Source organism: Emydura macquarii, unplaced genomic scaffold (genome assembly GCF_026122565.2).
Source record: "Emydura macquarii macquarii isolate MOO-44397 ecotype Brisbane River unplaced genomic scaffold, CSIRO-AGI_Emac_v2 contig_1253, whole genome shotgun sequence".
NCBI classification, from domain to species: Eukaryota; Metazoa; Chordata; order Testudines; family Chelidae; genus Emydura; species Emydura macquarii.
Window position 1 is genome coordinate 50691934 of NW_027131390.1, and position 9175 is coordinate 50701108.

At 43.2% G+C, this 9175-nt stretch overlaps 1 protein-coding gene and 1 long non-coding RNA gene across 2 annotated transcripts in view; both read right to left on the reverse strand.

The window, feature by feature from the left end:
• MAP2 (microtubule associated protein 2) overlaps positions 1–7225 on the reverse strand; it is a 238985-nt gene extending 231760 nt beyond the window's left edge. Inside the window, exons 1-2 of the mRNA XM_067548744.1 lie at positions 7039–7225; positions 4829–4888 (exon numbers count right to left, since the gene is read on the reverse strand). The gene's annotated coding sequence lies outside the window, so the exon portion shown is untranslated. The remainder of the gene's footprint in view (positions 1–4828; positions 4889–7038) is intronic.
• A 1050-nt stretch (positions 7226–8275) lies between these two features.
• LOC137154079 (uncharacterized) lies at positions 8276–8922 on the reverse strand. The gene is made up of 2 exons (XR_010920061.1): positions 8888–8922; positions 8276–8493 (listed from the first exon to the last, which is right to left on the reverse strand). It is a non-coding gene; the product is annotated as an uncharacterized lncRNA (long non-coding RNA).
• Positions 8923–9175: the final 253 nt, after the last annotated feature.

The window sequence follows — 9175 nt, forward strand, 5'->3', positions numbered from 1 at the left end:
GAACAGGGAGACTACGGCCCAGATATTTAAAGCTATTCAGGTGTTGCTGTGCTCTGCATCACAATGCCTAACTGATTTAGGAACCTAAATCTAATTTTCAAAACACACATAGGAGTCTAACCCCTCCTGACTCATCCAAAATCACACAGGAAGGCTATTGGAGACCAGGGACTTGAACCCAGATCGCCCAAGGTCTAGGGGAGCACCAAACCACTGAGTCATCCTTCCTAGCATTCAGCTTACTCAGCACGAGCTTGCCTTTGTGGTTTGTCATCACTACCTCAAAAGTGGCAGTCCTTATAGTACTTCCAATGCTTTAATTTGTTATATATATATAACTGCCCTCATCAATAGAGAATAAGAGAAACATCAGTAATGATTAATCAGCATGTGGAACCTTCTGGCATATTGTTTTGGTCACTTTTAATGATGACTATAGCCAAAGTGTGTGTGTGTGTGTATATATCTATATACGTGTTTGTATTTCTCTCTGGCTCTCATTTACAGTGTGTGTGTGTATATTTCCTTTCTGTTTCTCATGTACCATGTGTATTTTGAGAAAGTCTTTAATTTCTCTAAGGCATTAAAGAGAACCTATCAGGAACATCTCAGAGGACATCACACTTATATGTGAGCAAATGCCTCTAAAAATAACTAAACTGTTAATTCCTGGACCCTTATAACTTAAAAACAAACACAGAAGCAGACAGAATTACCAACTTCATTAAAAGGCAAAGCATCATATAAAGCACAATCTGCACCACTTTTGTAATAATGCAGCACTGATGTTTTTAATTATTATTGTCTATTAACATATAAAATACAGAAATCACCATTAAAACAACACAAGTGAGGCTGTATTACTTCAGAGTAAACCAATGAAATTACATCAGGGATGCATTTTGTTGGTACTGTATTATCTGAGAAAAGTGACAGTGGTGAACTACTATTCTGCAGTGTGATAACAGCTCTGCAGTCTAAAAGACAGAGCAAATTTCAGTTATTTGCTAAACTCTGCCAATAGTCTGGGAACTGTATAAGAGAGTCACAGTTCCTGATCTGAAGAGCTTCCAATCTCAAAGACAGAAGCAAAAAAGAGGAGATGCCATGAGAAGCGAGGTTGTTTAGTATTTTTCGGGAAAGGAACAAATGAGAGTTAAAAGCCCAGCCCCCCACTGACCATCAATAGGACTTTCACTGACATAAGCCTTTTGTGCTTTTGAAAAAAATCTAACCATTATTTTTGGTTTATGCCTCGTGGAAGTTACAAGGAGTTAGAGATAGTCAGGAAATGCTTATTCTCCTCTCTGAGTAATTTTGCTAAAAAGAAAAAAATAGTTTAGTCTAAGTTTTTTTCAATGACAAATTTCAAAGAAAACACCAAACAAAAGAGAAATGTTAACTGAAAAGTCAGTTTTAAGCTTATCTGGCTTTTTGATAACATGGAAGTTTTAATAGAAAAAAGTTGAATTTTCATGAAAATGTTTCATATTTTCATAGACAAAATAAACATTTTTCCTACTGAAAATTTTCAATCAGCATTACAGGGAGCATTTAGGAGGGACCTGAATGGTTTGGTGAACTAGGCAGGGAGGACGTTCCATGCAAAGAGGCTGCCTAGAGAAAGGCATGGAGGTCAGGGCATTCAAATCAACATGGCTGGCGAAGTGGAGAGTTGAGACAAATGCAACGATAGAAGTTTGGATAGGCAGATCAGAGAGAATTTGTTTAGTGCCTTGAAGGCCAGACAAGAAATTTAACCTCAGTGGGCTTGGCAAGAGGGAGCCAGCAAATGCATCCAGAAAGTGGTGAGACAGGGTCAGATTAACAGAAAAAGAAACTAATTTTTGGAGCTGGATTTTAAATTGGCTGGAAGGAGCAATATGGGTACAAGGGAGGCTGCAGTAATACAGATGGGAGATAATCAGGGCAGGGAGAGACAATTTATCAAAGACAGCAGGGGACAGCTCAAGTTTTGCATGTATTGTGGAGATGGAAACAGCAGGATTTGAACATGGCCTGAATTTGTAGGGAAGGAGAGGAGAGGAGAGGAGAAAGAAGACAATATTGGTGAAAAACAGCAAGTTGGGTAACTAATGAAATTTCAACAGAAAAAAATCTTCATTTGGTTTTGCATTGTGTCTGCCCTTGGCAAATAGCTGGAAATGACTGTACTGTCTGGTTTGCTAAAATGCAATTCAAAGAATTGATTACTACATTTAATTAACAGATAATTTCTCTTCCCTCTGTGGTCAGCTGTCTCTGGATGTTATTAGATCAAGCACTGTCATACCACAGCTAAATGGACGGTGTCAGTAGTTTAATGGTAGATGTTGTGAACTGAAATCATTTTTGGGAGCACAGTCCATCCTTTAGAAGTTCACGGAACATCTCATCAACTTGTGCTAACTTCAGTGAAGCAGCATCTGCGTTGTACCATGCACACCGGTCAGAAGCCATTGCACCATACATTTACTGCATCATTAAAATTAACACATGTACTTTCAAAAGTACATACGTGTGTGTATATGCGTGGACATGTGCATGCATTAAATGGCATGGAAGGGGCTAAAGAAGATAATCCATGGCCAGATATTCAGAAATGCTCTGCACCCATGCCTCTAAATTTGTTAAATCTTGCCCCATTTAAGCATTTAAATGAGGAGGTATGAGTACTTTTGAAAATCTTGCCCCATCTGTGGGAGCCAAATACTTCTGAAAAATCTGGCCATGGTAAGCAGAAGGGTTTCTGGAAATGTACAAGTTTTTTCATTTCTTTCTATTAAAAGTTAGAATTAAAAGTCTACAAAAGCAATTTAAAATATACCGTTTGCTTAAGAAGCCAGGCTTAGCAGATCAATATATGATTTTTGGGCTCAGGATTATCTCATACTACATGTGTGTGCAGCATCGAATTAAATCACTTCCTGCCCCATCCCATGTTGGTTGTGACCTCTAGGTCTTAGTGTATTGCAAGTTATAGTATGGCAAAATGTGTGAATGAATTGACCATATGCATCAACTAAAATCTATTCCTATTTGTGAGGAGGTTTTAGTTACAGCAGGCAGTGCATTCAGTGCATATTCTCAAGGATTTAGGCCCAGATTTCTAAGGGTATTTAGTAGTTGCTGCACTCAGCATACCAACACCTAAGCACCCTTAAAAAACTGGGCATCAGTACTCAAACCTGCTTACACAAAGCAAAAGGCAAAACTCCCACTGGCTTCAATGGTGGGCTCTTAAAGGAGCATCCAATGAAACTAAGTAGCCTAGTTTTTAGGGCCGGATCCTCAGCTTATCTACAGACATACCTTCCTGAAAATCATTGGAGCTAGGCTGACTCATAGCTTCCGACGGTCCATCCCAGAGTGCACATCAACAAATCCACGTAAGTGCCCCTTGGCTGTGAGATGACTAATATTCAGTACATTCAAGAGTTTTAACTGCACATGTTCAAGTCAACAAGGAGCTGCTAACAACAAAAAAAGATGCCTACTCAGTCTCCTATTGAAGTCATGCATAGTTCTGCCATTGACTTAGTGGTGTGAGAATCAGGCCCAATGGCAGTCTGAATTTATACATGGACATGGACAACTATGGCTTGGGGGAACTTTAGCCGCCACTCCACCCATAGCTATTAACACAATCCCTAAATTAAATGATTTCATTTTAGCACCTTGAAAATACACGTTGTTTTTGTGCTTCACTCAGTCACTCCTCACTTAGTAAGGATGGCACAGGACTGCAGAATTAAAAACACACAATCCTTGGACAGAGTGAAACATTTAGCTGGCTTCTTGGTTTTCTATGGTCACTGTGTTCTTTGCAGGTCAGTCTAGAATGTAGCAGCCTGAAGAAAGGAAATATCCCACACCTGATAAGCTGATTACACTGGAAAACAACTGCTTTTATATTTTGCTTATTTCACTCCTTAGGTGCCTTTTTCACCCAGAGATGTTGACAAGGCAGAAGTACAAATAAGATGGCAGTTGGAGGCTCTGTGACCCCCCCCCCCCCTGCAGCCATGATGGGACTGGGGTAAGATGCTGCAAAAGGACAGCAAAGAATGCTGAGGGCTCTATGATATCTGGTCTCCCCCTGCACAGCCATACATGTTCCATAAGCTTTTTTCCCCAAAAAAGAAGAGCCAATCGAGAGGTCTGGGAATCAGCCCCACAATGCACGTGCAAGGACACACACACACACACGGTGCTCCATTAAGTCCAACAAACTAACATTTCTGGTTGCATCTGTGGTTGCGATGCATTAGTGTATTCTATAAACATCTCAATAAAACGGTTGGGGAAAACAAAAAAAGAAACCTCAGACAACGAATTCCGTACTATAATTGATAGACTGTCTATCAGCTCATTTTGCGGTAAATGTTTTTGGCAGCTGCTCCCCCAAAATGCGATATTTGAGCATTGAAAAATGCTCGGCTGTTGATTCAGTTTACAGTACTTGTGCTCAGTAGGCCTGGCTCTGGGATATGTTAACTGACACTGTCTCTAAGACAATTTCTACTGGAAACAGAAACATCTGTACAAAGAAGTTGGCAAATTCACTGTGCATTTTTGTTTTCATTAGAGTTTCTTCTGTTTCAGAAACCCACCCACTGTAAGGCTGAGTAAATGTGCTTATTATTTCATTTAAAACACCACCAAAATACAAGTGCGCATACACACAGAACTCGATGAGAAACAAGGAGGTCCTGTGGGAGGCCACAGGAATTTGCTACTTGACCAGACATAGTAAAATCAGGGATATATGGTGCTGCCCAAGTTCCAGAGTGAGTGGATCTTAGACCAACACAAACAGAAAACCCACCTTTTGGGGTCGCTGTAAAGTCGTCAGTCACAGGATAGCTTGGGTCCAGGTTTCTAGAGTCTGAAACGAAGCAAAAATCTCAGTCAATTACAGCTACTAAAGGAAAAGGCTCTTTGATGTTCAACAGTCATTTAATCCAGTTGAAGATTATGAGGCGATGCAGAGGCCTTGTGAGGTGGTGCAAAGCATCTCTAGAAGCAACTGCAGGAGGAACACGTGAGCATAGGGTGACCCAGCTGTGGTGTAAAGCCTGTGTTGTGGCTCCTCTGACACCAGCCCACCAGGCTGCCAACGTAGAGAGGACGGCTGGGGCTTTCCTGAGCTTCGTCCCCTTGGACTTTTGGCAGCCAGTACAAGTCAGAGCAGCTCTGACTTCCTCTCCACTGACTTATGCCAGGGAATGGCAAACCCAGGATTGGGGATCACAGGAGGTTCAAAGCCACCTTGGCACATCCTTCCTCCCTTCTGAATTTGTGTGCGCTCCTCACCCATAGCTGAGGACCCGCGCCAAACTATCTTTTGGGTGGGTTGGCATGCCGTAGGACACCTGTCGAGGGAGGGATGTGTGTTTGCATTAGCAGGGAGAATCTTATCCCTTATTTATACTTGACTGAATAAGGCATTTGTGACTCTATATTTAAGAAAGAAAAATGACAGCAATTAAAATATGAGTCGACTAAGTAAATTGTTATTAACAACAGCATTACAGCAGCCTCTAGAGTCCAACAGAGATGAGGCCCCATTGTGCTAGATGCTGTACAGACACAGAATGATTGACCCAGCTAAGAAGGGTGAGAGAGGAACCACAGTTCTGAAGTGACCTGCAGGTCCCTAGAGTAGTTATCTAGTACCTTACCCACTGGGCCACACTGCCTCTCTGAAGTAATTTTGTAGGCACTATGTAGAAATATTTGTAGTGTTTCATTTTCTCTGTGCAACGTCCAGAGCTATTTCCCTCTGAGCAGAGTGGCCATTTTGCCTGACTAGGGACTTCTTTGAAAACGGCAAGTGGGACTGAAAGAATTAGGATTTGACGATATTGGAAGCCCAAGTTTTAAGGCCGGTCCTTACCAAAGTATATTTTCTTGCTGCTCCAACTGTTGTGAAATTAATAATATAAGCACTAATGTGTGGTAACATCTGAGCAACAAAAACTCACTTTCCTCACTATTGGGAAGAGGAGCTGCTTAGTGTAAAACCTGCACAAAGCCTGCCGAATGAAAGGGGCTAGAGCAACCCTTCCCCGGACATCCACCACTATCCCTTCCACTCATGGGAGAGACTGCAAGGCCTTCCCTCAGACATGGCAGGTCCCCAGGAAACCTGACCCCACAAGAGTTTCACCTTCCCCTCCCCCCTCCATCGAGCGGTAATACCAGGGACTCCCTCAGGCCATGCTCACCCTCCGATCTCCCAAAGGAAAGTCCAGCAAAAAGACAGTGCTGCCTCAGGCTTTGTTCTCCCTCCCCCACCGCCGGAACTTTCTATCTGCATTTTCTCTGCCTCCCCCCACTCCTCCCTTTGGCCCGCTCACTCTCCAACCTCCCTGCCCTGCACAGGCTCCGGACCTGCACACATGTCTCGGTGGGGTCTGGATAGGGGGAAAAGATGGTAATATTGCAGCTCCCAGTTAATAACAAGACAGAAAGAATAGTTACATAAAGGGTTATTAATTTTTTTTTAAATCAATTAATATGTACATATATTCAGTTTTCCTTTTTTCCTGCTTATCTTTTCTGCTGTAGTGTCTTCAGTTCAGTCATTATATTCAGTTTTTGGTAAACCCAGGTAACCACTATCATTATAGCATTCCACAGCAATGGTGCTGAAAACAGTAGGGAAATAAACATCCCTCTTGAATCATAATATTGGCATTTCCGATTCATAGCAGCCAGTTCATTGATATATTCAGCACAACACACCAAGACCACCATGCAGAGAAAACGCCCTATCTGCCAGTGGTAGCGCTGGAATGAGAAGCAAGTGAGCAGGAAGCAGAGGATGTGGAAAACTGCGAGTCCCACCTGCCATGGTTCAGACCAGGCTGTCTGCGCCAGGATGGTACTGGGAAGGTAGCTAAGCCTCTCCCTTCCACACGGTGGAGAGAAGATCTACGCGCAGGTTCCTGTCACAGGGCATAGCTGCCCTGTAGTATCCCCTGCTGGCGGAGCATGGGTCGGCAAGCATTCCCTACCTCAATTTCACCTCACCTGGCTTTTCTGCCTCTCCCAGGGATTCGTGTGGCACTGCCCTACAGCAGGGTCACTCTCAGAGTTCAATCCCCTTCAAGTGTACAAAAGATCTCTCTGCTCTGGGATACAGCACTGACTCCCAGCTGCTTCCCTAGAGCCCCTGCTTCTTCCAGCCACTACTTCAGGGCCTTCCACGGGAGCCCAACTTATTCCCTGGGGTTTCTCTTTCAAGCTGTGTTTTCTCATCCATTTGATGAGGTCCAGGTGTTTCAGGCTGCCACCTGACCCCAATTAGTGCTGCCCCTTTAGGCTGGGAGGCTGCTAATTATGGCACAAGCAGGGCTGATTGAATAGGGTTGGCTAGCCCCAGGCCACCTGGCCATTCAAGGGGCAGGCCACCCTGTTACAGTCTCCTCTACAGATCAAGCCCAGGGTACTGGTTTAGCAAAGGCAATAATGAGGGCAATAAGTAGTACCAAAGGTCAGTGAATGAAGAAAGAGTGTATATAGAATGGCAGACCTGATTGATCTCTCTACTGCCAGCTGATTCACTTCAGGGAACCCTGTGGACAAATAAAATCACGTGTTGACAAGCGGCAACTCAAAGCAACAAGATCTACAGAGGCTGGTTCTTACGGCACATCATATACTATTGCCACAGAATATCTGTAAGGGAGAAATGTTGCCAAGGTTAGATGACAGGGACTAGGAGTCCAGAGTGCTCTTTCTGACTCTACAAATAACCTGTTGTGGGACCTTGAGCAAGCCATTTAACCTCTCCCTGTCCTAGTTCTTCCCTGTAACATAAAATGGGCAGAGTAATACCTACCTCTCCACATGGGTAGAATGAGGATTAATTCAAGTATATTAAGTGCTGTGCAGTTCTTGGAAAGAAATCAGCTATTATCCATACAAGCAGCTTATTAATTATTATTATTTATGCTTTGTGTTGCATGGCACTGCCTATGTTTCCTTTCCAGCTTTCAGCCAAGAAAAGCAGGTGGCATGGCAGGAATAGCCGACAGCTGCCCTGAACCACTGCACAGCAACCCAGCATTGACTCACCAGGGCCACAGAGCGCCAGCCACAAAAATATCTGTGTTCTCCAGCCATCTCAGCTGAACAAAAACATATTAAAATATTTACGGCCACACACAGGAGGGGTGAAGGAAGACAAGCTGATATATATTAACAGGAATAAAAGTACTTTGCACTTTTATCCCACTCTTTAAAGTTATTACCTCTCACAATGCTCATGCGACATAGGGGGTATTATATTGCCGTTTTACAGAAGGCCTGATCCAAAGACCACTGAAGTTAATGAGAGTCTTTCCACTGATTTCAAGGGGCTTTGGAACAAGGTCATCCTGAGGAACAGGCAGGATACATGACTGATCTAAATCACAGCAAGTCGGCGAATAGAACCCAGGAGTCCTGGCTGTCAGTCTCCTGCTTTAATCATTAGACAACACTCTGAAAAGAAAAACAGATCGGTTTCACCTATAAATTACACAGAGAGTATTGGTGAAAGGATGTAAGGGTTGAAGCATGATCCAGGGGAGAGGAAAACCTGCTGATCTGCTTCTTCCTTCCTCTCTGTACCAGCAAATGAAAAGTCATTCCCTACAATGTCAGATGGGAGGGACGCTATTATCATTGGTTAACTCCATATGTCTGAGAAGCAAATCAACTCTAATCCTGCCAGACTTGCTAAATGAGATTTGTCTCTAACAGCTGTACCACCCCACCCTAAGATGCAGTGCTGTATGCTGAAGATTTAAATTTCTTTATAAAGGCTGCTTCTTGCCCTGAAATATTCAGTAACTGCCAGTGAAGAAATTCTGCCTGTTAACAACTTGTCTCTAACCTTCCTTTCCTGGGCAAGATGGATGAGAAATGGGCAATAAACCCTGTCCAGCAACCCATGACTTCTGCCAGTATCTCAGACCTCTCCCAGTCAGGATTCAGACAAAGAGCTGGCAATGGTAGACTGTCTCTTTGCACTTTATCAGATGCAGAGGCAGCTAACACACAGACACAACCGAAGAGACTCCCAACAAATATCAGTTCATTGCATCTTAAAGGCACAGTCCACATCATATTTACACACTGAGGAGGACAAGCGTCCGGACTAATATTGCTGGATCTGCTAGAA